Source organism: Panthera tigris, chromosome A1, assembly GCF_018350195.1.
Source record: "Panthera tigris isolate Pti1 chromosome A1, P.tigris_Pti1_mat1.1, whole genome shotgun sequence".
NCBI lineage: Eukaryota > Metazoa > Chordata > Mammalia > Carnivora > Felidae > Panthera > Panthera tigris.
The window spans coordinates 44,024,562-44,045,046 of NC_056660.1; the positions used below are offsets into that span (position 1 = coordinate 44,024,562).

At 35.5% G+C, this 20,485-nt stretch overlaps 1 long non-coding RNA gene across 2 annotated transcripts in view; it reads left to right on the forward strand.

Moving 5' to 3' along the window:
• Positions 1-17,881: 17,881 nt before the first annotated feature.
• Positions 17,882-20,485, forward strand: part of LOC122236558 — a 56,650-nt gene continuing 54,046 nt past the window's right edge. The window contains exon 1 of one of the 2 annotated variants that reach the window (XR_006214611.1): positions 17,882-18,455. This is a non-coding gene — a long non-coding RNA (uncharacterized LOC122236558). The remainder of the gene's footprint in view (positions 18,456-20,485) is intronic. The other variant, XR_006214606.1, reaches the window with a different exon arrangement.

The following is a 20,485-nucleotide window of genomic DNA, read 5'->3' on the forward strand; positions in this document are numbered from 1 at the left end:
TTAATACTGTTAAAATGCCCATATTGCCCGAAGCAATCTACAGATTCAATACAATTCCTATCAAAATTCCAATGACATTTTTCACTGACTATAGCAAATAATTCTAAAATTTGTATGGAGACACCAAAGACCTCAAATAGCCAAAACAGTCTGGAGAAAGAAGAACAAAGCCAGAGGCATCATACTCCCTGATTTCAAACACTACTACAAAGCTATAATAATCAAAACAGTATGGTACCAGCTTAAAACAGACACATTGATCAATGGAAAAGAATTTAAATAAACCTACATGTATATGGTCAAGTAAATTACAACATAGGAGGCAAGAATATATAATGGGGAAAAGACAGTCTCCTCAATAAATGTTGCTAGTAAAACTGGAAAGCTCTATGGAAAAGAATGAAACTTGACCACTATCTTATACCATATATAAAAATCAACTCAAAATGGACTAAAGACTTGAATGTAAAAGCTAAAATTATAAAAATCCTAGAAGAGGGGCACCCAGCTGGCTCAGTCACTAAAACATGTGACTCTTGATCTTGGGGTGGTGAATTCGAGCCCCACATTCGGCCTAGAGCTCAGTTAAAGAAGATCCTAGAAGAAAACATGTCTAGGCAGTTCCATGACATCAGTCTTAGAGATATTATTCTGGATCTGACTCCAAAGGCAAAGACAACAAAAGCAAAAATCAATAACTGGGCGTACATCAAACCAAAACACTTCTGCCAAGTGAAGGAAACCCTCAACAACAACAACAAAAGAGGCAACCTACTGAATGGTAGAGAAGATATCTGCATATCCAAAAAGGGGTTAATATCCTAAATATATAAAGAATTCACACAACTCAATTACAAAAACAAACAAAAAAACAATCCAATAAAAAATGGGGAAAGGATGTGAATAGACATTTTCCCAAAGACACATAGATGGCCAAGAGGCACATGAAAAGATGCTCAACATCACTAAATCATTAGAGAAATGCAAATCAAAACCACAATAAGATATCACCTTACATTTGACAGAATGGCTATTATCAAAAAGAGAAGAAATAACAAGTGTTGGTGAGGATGTGGAAAAAGAGGAATAATAATGCAGTGTTGGTGGGAATGTAAAATGGGGTAGCCACTATGGCAACAGTATGGTGGTTCCTCAAATAAAAAAAAAAAAAAAAAGAGCTACCATATGGTCCAGAAATCCCACTACAGGGTATCTATCCAAATAAAATAAAAGAACTAATTTGAAAAGATATGTGAACCCCTATGTTCATTGTTGCATTATTTACAATAGCCAAGATATGGAAACAACCTAATTTCCCATCAACATATACATGCATAAAAAAGATGTGGTATATGAGCAAAGGAATACTACTCAGACATAAAAAAAAAAAAAGAACAAAATCTTGCCATTTGCAAGAACATGGATGGACTCTGAGGATATGCTACATGAAACAGGTCAGACAGAGAAAAATAAATACTACACAACTTTGGTTAAATGTGGAATCTAAGAAAACAAACCAAACCAAACCAACCCAGACTCATAGACACAGAGAACAGACTAGTGAGTGCCAGAGTGGAGGGAGGTTGGAAGGGGGGCAAAATAGGTGAAGGAGATTAAGAAGTACAAACTTCTACTTATAAAGTAAGTAAGTCATGGGCACGTGGTGTATGGCATAGGGAATATAGTCAATAACATTACGCTAACTTTGTAAGATTACAGATTGTAACTAGACTTGTGGTGACCATTTTGCAGTGGATACAAATGTCAAAACACTATGCTGTACCTAAAACTACTATAGTATTGTATGCCAATTATTTCTTAATTTAAAAACAAATAAATTCGTAAAACTAGAGGTACTCTTCTCAAGTACTTTACATCCTGGTGGAGGAGACAAAGACAAAACGTTGCTGATTTCTGTGTAATATAATATATGTAAAAAGGCAAATATTCAAAGTGCTTAAAAGAGCAGAAAGGAACATTTAAACCACCCAGATATTCTTAGAAAGCATTAAGAGCAGAAATGAGCCGAGACTTGAAGAAAAAGAACTATAAATGTTAAAGAAAAATGTGGAGCCGGCACTTCTGTCAAAAGAAACTGTATGAATAAAAGAATAGAACTATGAAATGATATATTGTGTGAAGCACTTTGTACAAAGTTTGTGGTGTAAAAGAGAAAGAAATGAAGCAGTATCTATAAAAAGAGACCAATTCATGGAAGGGCTTATGTATCATGCTTAAGGATTTAGACTTAATCTTTTAGGTGACAGGGAGCAATTGAAGAATTTAAACAGGGAAATGACTGACATGGACAAATTGTGATTTTAAAATAGATTTCCATACTAAAAACAACTTGGCTGAGTAAGTTTCCTCAGTCATTTATTAATGAGAGATAGTGAGAACTTTGCTTAAATCTCTGAATTTCAGATTCTTCATTGCAGAGAGACTTAAATGATATATATAATAAATCAAGAGATAGATGGAATCAACAAATGCACATAATTGCAAGATGCAGTAAGAATTCAGAAATGTGAAAATGGCAGCCTCACATTCTACAAATGAGGAGGTGCGCTACTGTGTCACAACAGATGATCAAGAGAATGTTCTCAGACTGAATTTGTATGATGACAAAGCTACCATGAGAATATTCAATGAAGAATTCCTTGTAGCAATTGTGGAACAGGGAGTCAGAAATACCATGCCTAGAGGAGAGGAGAGACAGAGAAATTAAAAATGATAATAAGGATAATACTGGGATCACAGTTTGGGGTATAAAGAAAAACCAGATAAGATTCTTATAAGCTATATGGCAAATATCTCAGTATTAAAAAAATAAAAATACAAGCATTTACTTAATGGGGACTGTAGAGCCAAGGTCTTAGGAAATTAATCACTAACTATAATAACGACAGAGATCCTTAAGGAGTATTTATTTTAAGAAGAGAAAAAGAACTGGAGAAGAGGATGGAATGAAAAAGAACTTCCTCTCCCATGCCATAATTTGTTAATTCACTCACTCCACACATATTTATAACATTCCCCACTGATATTACAACAGTCTGTAAGCACATACCATTTTGATTCTGAAGTACTAAATTAGTTGAAGAAAACTCATTAAATAACAACACAAAAATACTGAGAGTTATATATGCAATGAAGATAAAAATAACAGATTTAGGGGTGCCTGGGTGGCTCAGTCACTTGAACATCCAACTTCGGCTCAGGTCATGGTCTTACAGTTCATGGGTTCGAGCCCCATGTTGGGCTCTGTGCTGACAGCTCAGAGCCTGGAACCTCCTTCGGATTCTGTGTCTCCCTCTCTCTCTTGCCCCTCCCTGCTCACACTCTGTCTCTCTCTCTCAAAAATAAACCAACATTAAAAAAATTTAAGGAGCACCAGGGTGGCTCAGTTGGTTAAGCATCTGACTTTGGCTCAGGTCATAATCTTGTGGTTCGTGAGTTTGAGCCCCGCATCAGGCTCTGTGCTAACAGCTCAGAGCCCGGAGCCTGCTTCAGATTCTGTGTCTCCCTCTCTCTGCCCCTCCCATGCTCATGCTCTGTCTCTCTCTGTCTCAAAAATAAATAAACATCAATTTCTTTTTTAATTTAAAAAAAGTAAAGTAAAAAAATAACAAATTTAATAACAGTAAAAACATTCTTGGAATTAAAGAAGAATTCCCTGAGAGGGTGGTATATTATTTGAAATATGATGAATAAGTGGGAATTATATAAAAGCAGGTAGAAAAGCATTTTATAAAGAGTTTGTTGCATGGGCTAAAATGTGTACTAGGAGAAACAAGGTGAGGGATCCAGCAGGGGATATGGTTGGAATAGAAAATGTAATTTAAAGAAATATAAAAATATAAATCACCATCCTAAATAAAATTTAGTTGATAGAGTAATTTGGACTATGAATTTGGAGAAATCTCCCAGAAGAAGTTGCAAAAAGAAAAAGGGAAGGGTCAAAAAGAAAGAAAAGACAAGGAATCAAACCAGAAATTAAAATACATGACTCGGACAGTGAGACTAAAGCCAGGAAAAAAAAATGAAAAAAACAAATTGTAATCAAGAATTTCTCTGAACTGAAGGAAGACAGGGGTCTTTTATTTCAAATGGCCCACAGAGGCCAAGCAGGATGAGTGTAAATGATTTATTACTGAAAATTATTTCAGAATTTAAAGGAGGAAAAACATAGAGGTGAAAGGCTTCCAGATTTTTTAAAGCAGGTCTTCTACACTAGAACAATAATCAAATTTGAATCAGACATCTCTCTGGATTTCCAGGCCAAGTATAAATGTCTTTAAAATTCAGAAAGGACATAATTTTCACTACGGGATGTTACTAAACAATTAAATCAGAAGACAAAATAAAGATATTCTCTAAAACATACAGATCAGAGAATAGAGTTTCCATGTATCCATTCTAAGACAGTTTCTAATATCAGTTAAAAACTAGGCCAATCTACCCTGACTGAAAACTAGGGAAATATTTTATTTCATGTAACTGCAAAGTTCAGATATTTCTGGATAAAACAGAAGATAATACAACAGAAAAGAAAAATCATTGGAGAACAAAAAAATAATTGGAAACAAAGTAAGGTGGTCATTGCTTCATACCTCATATCCTGTTTCAAAGACTAGTATAAACTTTTTGCCCTGATAGTGGGATGATTCCTAGATATTTTTCTGGTGAAAGCTTCTTTGCCCACATCCCAGCCCCCCATGCCTCTTGGTTCTGGCCTCTAAAAGGAGTCCCTTGGGGCGCCTGGGTGGCTCAGTCGGTTGGGCGTCCGACTTCGGCTCAGGTCACGATCTCACGGTCCATGAGTTCGAGCCCCGCGTCGGGCTCTGTGCTGACAGCTCAGAGCCTGGAGCCTGCTTCAGATTCTGTGTCTCCCCCTCTCTCTGACCCTTCCCCGTTCATGCTCTGTCTCTCTCTGTCTCAAAAATAAATAAACGTTAAAAAAAATTTTTTTTAAAGGAGTCCCTTATTTAGGGTTATCCATGACCACGTCTGCAGTGGTAATTGGAAAGAATGCCTAATCTGGGTACTGATTTTCTTCATCATCTCATTCCTGCAGGTTTGTATGTATGTGTCTTCATTTGTGTGTGAGAAGAGCAATTGTGAATAGGGAATTGATTGCTAAATGGAAGTTCAAACATAATCTGTTAATCCCAGACACTGGGAAAGTAACTCCCTTAAAAGCAGATATTGTGTTGAGCCATGTTTCCTGATTTTAGAGCTAGAACTTGGAATTATCTGTTTCCTAGCAACAATTCTCAGTTATATGCTAGCTTCCCTAACCCTTAATTTAATGACCTCCACTGAGGCATCTGCTTTGGACAATTTGAGACAATGGTTCAGGACGGGAAGGCACAGTTAATCTCCACCTCTCCCTGCTATCTGCAACTTATACCATAAAACTAATTGTCTCCTGTGTCTGCCTGGTAGTATATAACAGGAGATTCATGGAAAGGGCCTGTGGGAATCAGGCTTCTCACATAACTCAATCTTACTGCCAATTTTGGTTCTGACTTCCTTAACTCTGCTAACGCTAACAAGCTTTTTGTTAAATAATTTAGCTTTTTTATCCAAACAAGGCTCCAGGTTATTATATTCTCAGCCATCCCTGGAGGCTGGCCAGAGGCAAAAAGTATGCCTATTCTTTCCCATGAATCAGTTTTAACCCAGGACTGTATCTTTATTACAGGATATTACGGAATCTATAAGAAAGGGAAAAGCTACCAATCCACTCTCACATCTTGAATTTTCCCTATCAAATCTCATAATGTACAATCATGTTAGGTACATGGCTTTACTGCAGAGTGTAACAACCATTTTGTCCATCTGTTCGATAACAATAAGAATTGCAACTTCTCTACCTGGGATTATTATGATTTCCATTGCCTCTCAAACTACTTCTACCTAATGCAATTTCCATTTTGGACCGTGCCAAATTTCAGCAACAGTTTAGTAATGGTACTGATAGCTAATAACTAGCCTGAAATGTGATAGTGGTAACTTTTTTACCCATCACACTCCATATTTCTTAGACACACTGTTTGTTGTTGTTGTTGTTGTAGTTGTTGTAATTTGTTGTATTTAACTACCATTTTTTGCGGGTTGTTTCCTGTTCAACCACAACTTTAACTCAGCCTTCAATTTAGTTTTAGTAAAAGACATTTTACTTTCTACTATAAATATGATACTAATATACAACAATGAACACTTCAGGTTTTTACTTCCATTTACCATATAACTTTTTCTAAGATAAAAGGCTGCAAAGACAATTTCCAGAGCAGGACAGAGACAGAGACTGAGAGACAGAGAACATTTTGTTCCAGATGGTTTTGTCCCAGGACAGCCAAAAATAAATCCATTGATCAAAACACCCTGAAAATTCTAAGACTAAACTCTATAGTCTCTTTATGAAATTCTTAATTTAAGTGCAAGAGACTGAAATGGTAAGTGTCACTCTGTCTCAAGACCCTGCTGAGGTCAGTTCCTTCTCTAGACTTTATATCCAAATACTACAGGGGCTGCCTTCCCAGGACCTGTTAAGTCCTGCCTCAGCTGAAGAGTGAAGACATCTGAAGTTCTCTTTGTTAAAATGGAACAGTGTAAATTACTGAGAACATTGTCAACATTTAACTTTCATAAACAGAGTTGATTTAGTCTACAAATACTATGCCTATCATTGGAACAAAAAGTATTTCCTAAAAAAAAAAAAAAAAAAAAAAAAAAAAAAAAAAAAAAAAAAAAAAGAATTAAGATGCTTCTAATGCTATTCAATCCTATGCTAAACTCACCAGATACTGCACAAGGATACTTTCTTCGAATGGCACCTAGAATAACTCTTGTAAACAGTGTTTTCAAATGCTGCAGCTGACATTGAGGTTCATTCAGTTAGCTCTCTCAGAGACTCAAAATTTCTCAATTCCTTTAACCCTTCTTTTCCAATATGTATCACAGTTTAATATTTCTGGTATGATTATAGTTTTGAACTGAGTACATATTTAAATACTTTTTAATTTCTGTCCCATATCTGTACCAAAGTGACTTTTATTTTTAAAATTTCAGAAAGTTTAAAATAGAATTGCAAAACGTTTACAAATGAATAAGAGAATAACATTAAATATCAAGACTAAAGCTCAATTAAAATTTAAAACCTAAATACTAATAAAATGGAAAACATAATATCAACCTTATATTTACTGTTTAATACATTAAGAGACATTTAAGCTTGGCTTAAATTATTATGAATTCTGAATTATAGATAATCCCCTAATAACTCATTAATTATAGACTGATAGCACAGATTCCTGGCCCACCATAATTACTCAGTAATTGTTTATTGAAATGAATTGACCTTGTGACCAAAACTTTACCAAACTTCATCTATTGCTAGGTGTAAGATATGAACAACAATTATCCAGATCTTTTACTGAACCCCTGGCTGCAACAATGCAATCTGAGTTCTGGCTGTGAAATATAGTTACTAAAAATGTGTCACTTTCAGATATGACCCACTAAAACCTTCCAGTAATGTCATTCTTTCCCATTTCATGGTGATTTTGAAGACATGTGTTGATGATTTGGGAGCAAAACAGGAGAAAGAGCCTGGGTCCCTGAATCTACATTTGGAGAATAGGCTTCCAATCAGGAACACGTGTTTTAGGCAGTTACATGAGTGAGACATGCTGTTTTCATTATTTTTAAGCCATTCACTATTTTTGGATGTGTTACAGCATAGTTACCTTATCTAAGTCAGACGTTATTAAAAATAATAAGAAACCTTGTTCCCCTGTAACAGAAGGAATCGATGATGTCACCCTTTAGAGACAGAAAACACTCACTATCAACTCTTAGAAACATATGGCACTCTGTTAGTAATGAGAGCTCCTATCACTCTCACTTTTTAGTCATCTTTACAAAATCGCTCCCTAAACACCCACACAAGGGTTCTTTTAGGTGTGGGGTATATATTAGCTTCCTATGGCTACTATAACAGTGTAGTACAAACTGGGTAGCTCAAAACAACAGACATTTACTTTCTAATAGAAGTCCAGATAAAGGACTCATGCTCCTCCCCCTTAAATCCCAAGAGAAGACTCCTTCCTTGCCTCTTCTACATTCTGGTGGCTGAGGGCATACCTTGATTTTCTTAACGCAGGTCTGTGATTCTGTGTCCAAACTTCCCTCTTACTTATAAGGACAAAAGTCATACTGGATTCAGGGCTCACCACAGTTCATTATGACCTAATCAAACTTGATCACATTTGCAAAGACCCCATTTTCAAAGAAGGTCACTTTCTGAGGTTCATATGAACATGAATTTTGACACAACACCAACCCAGTATGGTGTGGGAGGGAATAGTAAGTGGGTTAGAGGGAGAGGTCTATTGTAGCATAAGTATGTGCATAAAAAGGATAAATTTCCCTACATAAATAGTACCATAAAGGGTGCTTATTTTCTATAATTTGATAATGTAAAGGAAGGGTACACACTGAGACAGAGAGAATGAAAAGAGTAGCCAATACTACAGCTGACAATGACTTTATCTTTTTTCATTTTTTAAAATTTTTTTAATGTTTATTTTTATTTTTGACACAGAGAGAGAGAGAGACAGAGCGTGAGTGGGGGAGGGGCAGAGAGAGAGAGGGAGACACAGAATCTGAAGGAGGCTCCAGGCTCTGAGCTGTCAGCACAGAGCCTAACGCAGGGCTCGAACTCACACTGCGAGATCATGACCTGAGCTGAAGTGGGATGCCCAACCCACCGAGACACCCAGGTGGCCCGACAATGATGTTATCACATTATATTATTTGAAAAAAATTGCAGGGTCAAGATTGCAGATCTCAACAAATTGATTTGAGTCTGACTTTTAAATTGTTATTTACATTGGATTGGACTTTTGGAATCTAACTTACATTTGTTAACTCATAAAATGTTATCATGACATTATACATTCATAAAATTATATAATAACATCAGTTTGTAAAGTCAAAATAAAAAACAAATTACCAGAAAATATATAATGTCATGCAAAATTTTATCTCAAGATGACTAAGCATAAAATTTAGCATTGTTTTTTAAACTTGAAAATGAGTGATATAAATATGTATACATATCACTTCCTCATTTTCCTAACATCCTCTTTCTTCTGTTCAATGAATAAATATGTACATTATGCCTTTTGTCAATCTTATTCCAAGAACTGACATGTTTTTGAGTGAAGTAAACTAAAAAATGAAGCCTCCTTGTGTCAAAAAAATTTCATAAAAAAAGATATTATAAATGTACTGTATAAATACTAAGTCAGTATACACTATGCCCTATGCCTTGGGCTAGGTACTTGGGATATAATATAATAAATAGTCCAGGTATACCTGATGGCTTCTTGTCTTCCTCCCTGACTTGCCACACCCTATATACAGTTGGGAGTTTGATTATACCTAAAACTTTCCTCTCAACAAGTAAAGAATGTTAGCTTTCCCAAGGTACACATTTAAATCAGAATTCTGCCCTAATATGCAAGTGAAAGTCTTGAGCTGGCTTCATTTTGTCCTTCAATTTTATGATACTTCATTAGCTTTTTCAGACTTCTATAATAGTAAACTGGATATAATTCAGTGTTTTGAAAGCTAGGCCAGCATTAAAATGAAGACTAAATTATTCTGATTCTCCTTCCTCCTAAAAATATCTAAGTTAAATTCTCAAAATTTGAGAGGGTTCCTAATTCTATTTCTGATTTGTACAGATGGGTTTGCATGAATAATTGTCTGTAACAATGTTTCTTAAGTCAGAAACTGATCATAATTTAAAAAGGGATTATCGGGGCACCTGGGTGGCTCAGTGGGTTAAGTATCCAACTCTTGACTCTTGATTTCAGCTCATGTCATGACCTCAAGGTTGGGAGATTGAGCCCCATGTCAGACTCCTCTCTCTCTCCCTCTGCCTCTCTCTCTGTCTCAAAAAATAAAAAACAAAAAGGGATTTTCAATTAAAAGCAAGTCCAGAGGCTACCAGAATAGGGGGAGGCCGACTTTGACAGTAACGAAAATACTCTGAACTTAAGACATCTATCAACCTCTCAAAGGTTTATAGGAATGAGTAAACAGGCTAAAAAAAAAAAAAAAACAAAAAAAAAAAAACCCTTTTCAGGGAGTGGGATTAACAGGTGGTGTGCTCAGATAGTTGATCAGGAATGTTCTTCTGTGAAGTGAGCTGATTCTCAGGAGGGATTCATAAAGGAGGGACCACAGTTGAGGGGCCTAGGGAAAGCCGACCAAACATGGATCAAGCCAGGTTACCAAGTATTTTGTCCACATTTCTCAGTAACACAGTTTATGAGCCGGAATTTGGAGAGTCTATGCCTAGCCTTATCATTTATAAACAAGAAGGCTATCCATGAATCTTATTTAAGTCACACGGGGATAGTTACTTGCAGTAGGGCATTTCCTAGAACATAAAGTGGGGAGGGGTGGGGGACTGGCATTTCTTAACTGTTATTTTCCAGGAGCATAAGGCTCAGGTAACATTCAAAATTGTCAGGGGTTAGTTAAGCCAATACAAATTCAACTAATCCACAAAAATAAGGTAATTTGTACTCTTAACTAAACCCTTATTCATTGGATGCTTAAACCAAGTCACATATTTCAGAAGGTAAACTGCATTCCATGTAATTAATGCACAAGTAATTATCAAACACTTATCTTAAGGTTAAAAATGGAAAACTTTTCTTAGTTTACTTTTTCTTATACAATTTGCAAACACCTAAACACAAGCATTTTGTCTGCAAAATTACCATATAAATCAGAAGGCTAGGCCTAATGCCTTCCTTAGGAAACAATAATCTTTTTTTTTTAATTTTTGTTAACGTTTATTTTTTTTTTAATTTTCTTTAATGTTTATTTTTGAGACAGAGAGAGACAGAGCATGAACGTGGGAGGGTCAGAGAGAGAGGGAGACACAGAATCTGAAGCAGGCTCCAGGCTCTGAGCTGTCAGCACAGTGCCCGACATGGGGCTCAAACTCAAGGACCCTGATGTCATGACCTGAGCCGAAGTCGGACTCTCAACCGACTGAGCCACCCAGGCGCCCCAGAAACAATAATCTTAATAGCAAATCTATTAAGTAAAAATTCGTCCTTAAATTTTAGATTGTCAGTTGGTTAGAAATAATTTTATATGCTCTGTGATTAAAACTACTTACAAAAAAGGACATGAAATATAGCACATAAGTGAGTTACAATTTAATAGTCCTATTTAATCTTTTGGGTCTCCTATTACTTTTTTCCATGAACGGGATTTGCTGGAATAGACTCACTTACATCTTATAGGAAGGTTATATTTAATATACATTAACAAGCATTTAATATGACATTTTTCTCCATGTTAAGAGTAGAAAATCTTACATTTTTCTACAGTCTTAATATGAAATATATAACAGTTACCTTTATGTGCACTTCATTAGAAACTGTGCAAATCTTAATATATAACTTAACCATTGAAAAAAGAGATGGCAATTAAGGCTACAGAAGAATTAAATCAAATTAAACTGGGGGCCAAGAAAGTGCACAAACATAAATGGTGGGGTGGTGATTTAGCTACTTGCTATTTTGCCTTAGGAAAATTCCAGGAAATGGATTTTTCATGATTTTTTTTCTATGTACCTAGAGTTGTAGAAAGAATATAAGAAAACATTTGCCTTAGATACAAGATTAACTAGACCAAACATAAAAGAGATGCTTACTTCCTTACACTCTTGCATGTATAATAAATGCTGACTGGAGATTTAATAGCAATAAGAGAGAGAGAGGTATTTTGCCAAATAGGGCTTAAGAAAGTTTATAGGAATCAACTTGCCTATGTCATGACTAAAAGAAAATCTTCCATAAATTCTTCACCCTTTGGGCATCTGAACTAACCAATGAAGAATTGTTGCGGTAACCATTTTCCCAAATGCGCAGTATGTGGGAAGGAAAAAAATATTACAAATACAAGAATCAACACTTTAAACAAAAATCACAAACAAAACAGCTGGATGGGAGAGTAAATAGAATAATTAGAACGTTGTCTATCTGGAAAAAGTCTACTACTCTTCCAGTCATCATTCAAGGCTCTCTGAAGTCTTCCCTAATATCTCTAGGCACTCTATGTTTCTTCCTTGTATTTGTGTTTAGTTTATATAGTATTTGCTATTTCTGCTTTATCTAAGAGATGAAAAAGAATGGATGTAATGAAATAAGTAAGTAAAAGCAAGATATGTAGAATATATATTTTGAACGTGGCAAATAAAACTAAATCTTGCCGTACCATCCCCGTTCTTATATTATTTAATAAATCAAGTTAATATTTGGTATATGTTTATAATATAAATTCTTATCTTTACTGTAACTATGACAACACTCTAACCAAGTAATTTACATACTATTCTACATGGTACACACACCTGAAAATTAAGGGGATTGCTGACACTCTTTCTTGCTTTGTAATTTACAAACTTGGTGAAATATCATGCTTCTGAAAATAACTTTAAAAATTGAGCATCTAATGCTCAAAGGGAAAAAATATGAAAGCTGATATATCCTGAGCAAAGGTATCACATGTTTTGTGACATCTCTGTGCCATATATCATTACATGACCTCTCTGGCCTACAACATAAGAAATTAAGAAGTTTAATAATTTCAACCAGCTCACAAATAACCAGTCGTCTCAGCAACTGCTTATATTTTCTAAATTCTTTTTGGGGTGCCTGACTTAACTCTATATAGGGGTCCTTGATCAAGGTCTACATGTAGAAATAATCCAAGCTTTGTAAAGCCTGACATGGTTTACTGAACACGTAAAAGATCTTAAATCTCTATAGATTTCTAAATACAAAGTTATGAATAGAAATTTTCATTAAATAACTATAGAAAGCAAGCATTACAATTAAAATGGGAAGAAAAAGATTAAAGCCCTGAATTTTAGGATCAAATAAAAACACAAATCAGGGATCACACATCCCTCTTGTGATCCCTGTAAACCAACTTTAGTAATTATAGATTTTAGTTCATTTTTGGAAAAAATATCATGTTAACAATCTTAACCTTGGGATGATGTGCTACTTAGTTGTTTTTCAGATATCTGGGGCAGAACAATAGAGCATGATTGTTCATCAGTGTTTTATTTATCCATATATACTTTAAAATATACAAAATAAATGTGCAGAATATCTGTTCATACATATTAAAAATACATATGACATAGGCGTGAAAGAACAGTATTTTAATTCCAGAGTTTTGAATTGCAAGAAAGATGAATATTTGGACAAACTTTGTCTTAAGTTTTGGGGCACTGATTACTCTTTCAAAATTTACTTATTTGCATTACATGACCATCAATTGAAAGTATAAAGAAATGCTAAAGAGCAATGCAACTTTCAATTAAGAACTTAAATGTTTTACTTGTGTTACACAATCAAGTACCACTTTTAAAGTGCAGGATGTTTTCCTGTAAAAATGCTTATGCCTTTACATAACTGGATTTTTTGGTTCTTAGAAAAAAAGAAGCAATGTTGCCAAGAAAGTTTGTGTTTTTATTTTTAGTATAAATTTAGATCTATCTGTAGCAAATGTATGTATCCTGCAAAACAGACACGAGTTTATATTTAAATAATCATTACCTTAAAACACTTTATAGATTAAAATTTCTATAACTTTTGATTATATCATTAGTCTGTGAAGTTGAAAGAGTTTCCCAGAAGACCAGATGTATATTTAAAGTTTTATATCCACATGGTTTGTATAAAATTTGACTTACAATGTGAATTTTTTTCTCTCCTTCTCTGAGGGAAATAGCTCAAATATAATGTCCTCCACAAAAATGCAACCTACTAAAACACTGTGGGGTTGCTTTGGAATGTTAATAACCTTTTGGAGCTACCACACTAATTTAGCAATCTCTAACAGGAAGGTGCTTTCATTATTTTAATTTGTCATATCCCTTTCTTTGAATAGGAAGGTAGATATAGATAATCAGTAAGAAGGGAAAAATAATTAGGTAGAATATTGGTAGAATATTAGGTAGAATATTGGTAGACTATTCCCCCAATAAAACCAGAGGTGTAAGAAATAAATATTTTCTCGGTAGACAAAGATCTATTACAAAGGTCATAAAAAGCACTGATAAAAGGAAAAAAATTAAAAAGTGAACTTTGCCAAAATTAAAAATTTCAGTTAATTAAAGAATACCATTAAGAAATGAAGAAAACAAAAGGAAAGGAAAGAAAATGAAGAAGTAAGCCACAGCAAGGAAAAAAAATACTATTTTCCATATATATATATATATACATACATACATATATATATGTATATATATATATGGAAAATAGTATATATGTATATGTATATATATACATATAGTATATATGTATATATATATATATGACAAATGACTTATATTCTGAATATATATGTCCACAAAATAGAAGACTATTAAAAATCAGCTATAAAAAATGAAAGCAAAGAATACAAAAAACATGGGCAAACATTTGAACTTAAACTTCACAAGATACACAAATGACTAACAAACACATCAAAAACACTCAGCATCTTTAAGCATGAGAATAATGCAAATTGAAATCACAATGAGCTAGGATGCATAAAGTTAAAAAGTCCACCAGAGCGTTGGTGAAGCTGGGAGTGACTGGAACTCACACACTGCTGGTGAGAAAATTCTCCAAGTATTTTGGAAAACTGTTTGTCAGTTCTTAACGGTATAACAAAATAACATACTGTTACTACATAAAAATATGGCTTGCACATTTACCTGCTTCATTCTTTCTGGCACTTTCATGAGATGGAGTTGGAAATTTACTAGATGGTCTCTTTGAGTTTTATCTTTTCTATTATGTATTTATCTCCTAATAAAAATGGCTATAGTAGAATAGCTATAAAAGAACTAAGTATAAATGATTAAGCATTTACTAAATGCCAGGCATCACAAATTCTCTTGATGAATGATTTCCTTTAATCCAGCCAGCTATTTTTTGAGGTCAATATTATATTTAATCCCATTTGTGCAGATTAGAAACCAGAATATTCTTAAGGTTAAGTTAGTTGTTCAATGTCACACAATTCAAAAAATTATAGTGATTGAAAGATAGATTAGATGGATTGTATATCTAATTGCTACCTTTCTTTTTCTTTTCATATAAATATACATATTCCCCAAACTTTATTTTCTAATTATCAAATTTAGTCATCACCCATATCTGCTGTTAGCAGCATTTTTATTAAAATATATTGCTTTAGGGGCACCTGGATGGTGCAGAAGGCTAAGTGTCAGACTCTTGATCTCGACTCAGGTCATGATCTCATGGTTTGTGAGTTCAAGCCCTGCATTGGGCTCTGCACTGATACTGCAAAGCCTGCTTGGGATTCTGTCTCTACTTCTCTCTGACTGCCCCCACCCCAGCTTGTGCTCTCTCTTTCTTAAAATAAACTTAAATATATATACATATATTACATAAATATATGTATATTATATGTATGTATACATATATATGTATATAATATACACATATATATGTATACATATATACGTATATAATATACATACATACGTATATAATATACATATATATGTACATATACATAATATAATATGTATATTATATATGTACGTATATATGTATATTATATACACATATATATGTATATATTGTTTTGTCTTTATTGACACATAGTTTATGTTGAATAAAATATACAGATTTTTAGTGGATAGTTTGATAAGATATGATAAATGTGTATACCCATGTAGCCAACAGCCAATTCAAGATAGAGAACACTTCCATCACCCCAGAAATTTGTCATGCTCTTTTCCAGTCAATCATTACCACCACTACCACCACCACCACCACCACCCTCAATCACCAAAGGCAACAACTGTTCTAATTTCTCTCACCATAGATCGTTTTTGTCTGGTGTTAATCTTTATATAAACAAAGTCATGTCCTACACACTTTTTTGTACGGCTTCTTTCAATTAACTCTCTTTCTGTGAGATTCTTTCACTTGGCTTCATGCATCAACAGTTCATTTCTTTTGTTGTTGTTGTTATGTAGTATTCACTTGTACAAATACAACAATTATTTTTATACTCTTGTCTTGTGACAACTCCATTTTTGCCCATTATGAATAATGTTGCTAGGAAATTCTTGAACAATTCTTTTGGGCACATAGGCCTTCATTTCTCTTTGGTGAATACCTTGAAGTACAATTTCTGGGTCACGTCACTGATAAACATTTAATAGTACAAGAAACTGCCAAAATTCTTTCTCTTTTTTTTCCTTTTTTTTTTTTTAATTTTTTTTTAACGTTTATTTATTTTTTGAGATAGGGAGAGACAGAGCATGAATGGGGGAGGGGCAGAGAGAGAGGGAGACACAGAATCGGAAGCAGGCTCCAGGCTCTGAGCCATCAGCTCAGAGCCCAACGCGGGGCTCGAACTCACGGACCGCGAGATCGTGACCTGAGCTGAAGTCGGACGCTTAACCGACTGCGCCACCCAGGCGCCCCTCTTTCTCTTTTTTTTTAATAAATGGAATATTTTCTATAATCTGTCTAAAGATCCTTTGCACGGGACCAGGAGACCAGAGCAGGAGAAAACTATTGACTTGAATAACAAAGCTAACTTCAGTATTATCCCGGTAAATGTTTAGCAACTGCCTTTTGGGACTAATTGGTATAAATAATCCCATCATAGCCAATGTCAAGCCCCCAACATAACATCATCAACATCATCAGTCCTCCCAATGGAAGTCAACGTCAGTACCCCCTTGGATCTATCAGGTTATTTCAGGCAACAGAAAAAATAAAATCAGGCAACTCACTATCAGACTACCTCCTTCCCAAATTTGTCTGTATGAAATAAGTAAATACTAATACTTCCTGAATGCTAACTATATGGCAAGTAACGTCCTAAATGCTTCAGATGCAATATCTCTATAAGTCACCTAAAATACAATGTTAAGTACACTTTTATTAATGAGGCACACTTAAGTGAAATGCTTTTCCAAAGTCCCACACCTAGTCCTTCACAGAGCTAGCATTTCACTCCAGTCATTCTAGCCAAACTTTCTATTGCATAGATGCCATTCTTCTACAGATAACACAAGATTTCGTTTTGTCACTGAACTATCAATTTGTCACTATTTAAAGTCATGATTAACTTATATTTGATAGATAAATACTTGATATGTAAATTGTTTAACTGCATTTTATACAGGCTTTATGAATCCACCTAATATATTATTTGTGGGGGAAAAATGAGAGATTACAATTATATACAAAGACAAATTTGAAATCTAGAATCAAGCAATCATGAGAAAAGAATGACTTTATATTGCATTCAAAAATAATTCAAGTTAAATTACCATGATCTTAAGTCAGTTCTAAAAATGTTTTGGAAAACTGGATAAAAGATGTATTTGCTTATTCATAAGATGTCTACATATATAACAAATTGTTGCTTTGAAAAATATATATATATATATATATATATATATATATATATATATAACAACTTCACTACAGAATAACAATTATGTCTCAAGTGCACCAAAGTTCAGCTCATGGAAAAAACTGAAATATCAGCAGTCCTCAGTAAGAACTGATCCCTGAATGTCAAAGCCCCAAGCAAGTCTGACTTGTGTAGTCTAGATAAAGGCAGCAGGGAACAGTTAGCCTTGTCAAAAGGCCGTCGGCCCCTAAGGTGATCATATTAGTAAGAAGATACCCTTCTCACCTTTCACTGCTTTCAACCAGACGTCTTGGAAACTCCCCCGCACACGTAGGAGGCTTCGAACAAAGTTTCTGGCACAGACAAGGCTTCACGCCAGGAAGAAAAAAAAAGATGTGGAGAGGATTGAGCGCCTACGGTGGCTGAAGAGGGACATGCAGAGCTGCCGGCTGCAAGTTAATGGGATTCTTGCAACTGTTCGGCGGGCTGGAGAAGTTGCGGCTGCTACAGTGGTACATGGCCTTGTCAGACAAACAAAGAAATAAGGTGGCTTGAGAACTTACGCGGTCGTTCTGGCTTGCAAGCTCATGGTGTGCGGCTTCCTGGAGAGAACGGACCTTAAAATCCTCTATAAAAGATATGCCAGCCTCTACCTCTGCTGCGCCTTTGAGCGCCGGGACAATGAGCTCCTCATGCTGGAGCTGACTCACCGAGGTGGTGAGCTCCTGGACAAATACTTGCCCAGCATGTGCGAGATGGACATCATCTTTAACTCTGAGAAAGTCTGTTTCATCTAGTATGAGGTTTTGATACGGGAGATGCCCAGGACAGCTTCAAGAAGAGCGTGCTGAAGTCTGTGACGCAGGACGAGTGGCCACTCAGTTTGCTTTAGGAGACATCTGGTGTAGTCCCGCAGCCTTCAGAGATGTGGAGAGACGGAGAGACAGGACGTGAGTGGCTACTTCTTATATGTCTTTCCAAGAGCCCTTAAAAAGAAAAAAAAAAAGTTTATTTTATTTATTTTGAGAGAGGGAGAGCGTGAGCGGGGTAGGGGCAGAGAGAGAGAGAGAGGAGGGAGAGAGTATCCCAAGCAGGTTCCTTGTTGCCTGCACAGAGCCCCTTGAGGGCTGGATCTCATCAACCCTGAGATCAGGACCTGAGCCAAAATCAAGAGTTGGATGCTTAACTGATTGAGTCACCCAGGCTCCCCTCCCAGTGCCCTTTACTCCTTTGGACCCAGCCACCTCTTTTCTGCTGCCTCACCTTTGGAAGTGAGCTGTGGACTCAGGACCCTCACACATTCCCTCCCACCACTTCCCACTTCCTGTTTCCCCCTTTCCCAGTATCAGGAAATTATGACCAAAACCGCTGCTCTTTGGCTTTCATTCCCTGCCTTTGAAGTATTATTATCACTCCAGATCTCCTCCCCTCCCCCAACACTGTAAATATATAAATATGTCAGGTTAAAAGGAAAAGGTTTTAGGAATTTTCTATTCTCCTTGCCCTGTCTCTTACCTCCACCTCTTCCTGCATCCCTACCCCCTCACTGGAAGGGGGCTTCAGTGCAATTCCTTTTTCCACATCTGCCTCCCCCACTTCCTTTTTGGATGTGGTGGGGGGGGGTCTCTGTTCAGCGCCAGGGGAAGAACCATATAGTTAAATTTTTCTAATCTTCACGCTGTGGGAAGGAATGGTTGGAGGAAGGGCAGACTTATGGGAGACTGGGCCCTGTCCCTCCTTCGCTCCATGTTCTGAGTGAGGCAGGAGCTTAGGGGGTGGAGCCGGGAAGTGTCTGACCTTATTTCCTTCCCTCTAAAAGAAAAGGAAAAAAGATTTCTGGGGGGATAAAATGTTTTATTTAAAGGGCATCACGTGGGAATGCCATCAGAGCCTCTTTGAATTCTTCATAATAACCTAAATCTCCTAAAGCTGAAATCTGAGATACTTTCTATTTATCCTTATACAGATGAAAGTAAATTCAGACTATGCAAAATTGTGCCCTTGGATTAAATTGCTTCACCATTTTAGCCCCACTTTTCTGCCTTCTTATACTTTCAGTAGCAGTCTCTAAATATTCTTTGAGTTCACATCCTTAAAAGACCATATATATTTTACATGCAAAAACAATACTTTTCATATTTTAAAGTCTGACTCTTGTCACAGTGTCAGCATGTTGTAAGGAGCACAATATCAATTTATGTTTCTTCATACTGGAGGACGTTTTCTTCCTCTCATATGGAACAAATGTGGCCTTCCTCTACAAAACAGCTTCTACTGTATATCTAGTCTTTTTATTTGTTTTATTATTATTGTTTTTTACTTTGTCAGGAGTGTAATGTGATTTGTATAGGACTAAAACATGCAGGGTTTGATTAAGATTTTAAGCCAGGCTCTGCCACTTCTTACCTAACCTTAAATTATTTGAATGTTTTCAACTTGACATTCCTCATATATAAGATGGAATATTAATACCATTTCATAAGATTGCTCTTGTGTTATAGTGATATTTAAAATAATCAACACAATGCGGGGAACGACATATAAGTAACAAAAGATACATAATTAACATAAATTACATAAGTAACATAATTTACCAATTTTATACCTTCCATTTTCCTTCTCAAAATAAGTTATTTATGTTATAGCTTATAATAAGTTATAGCCTCAGTGTCCTCATAATGTGATTGATAAATATTTATTTAGTTCTTATTTTATTTATGTAGTGTGGTCTCCAAGTTCAGGACATAAGTTGACTGATCAAAACTACTTTAAGTGTGAACATTCAGTGCTAAGTGGCCAGTTTTATATCTTTTCCTATTTCTCCTCAATTTAAACGTCTTAACTATAGTTAAATTTATGCAAACATGCCCAAACCTTGTAACCTCCCATTTCTGCCTCTAGCTTTCGATTCTTTTCAGTCCTCCTCATATTTTTGAAATAGTGTCTTTCTATTCTGTATTCTGTTCCTACTTCTATCCAG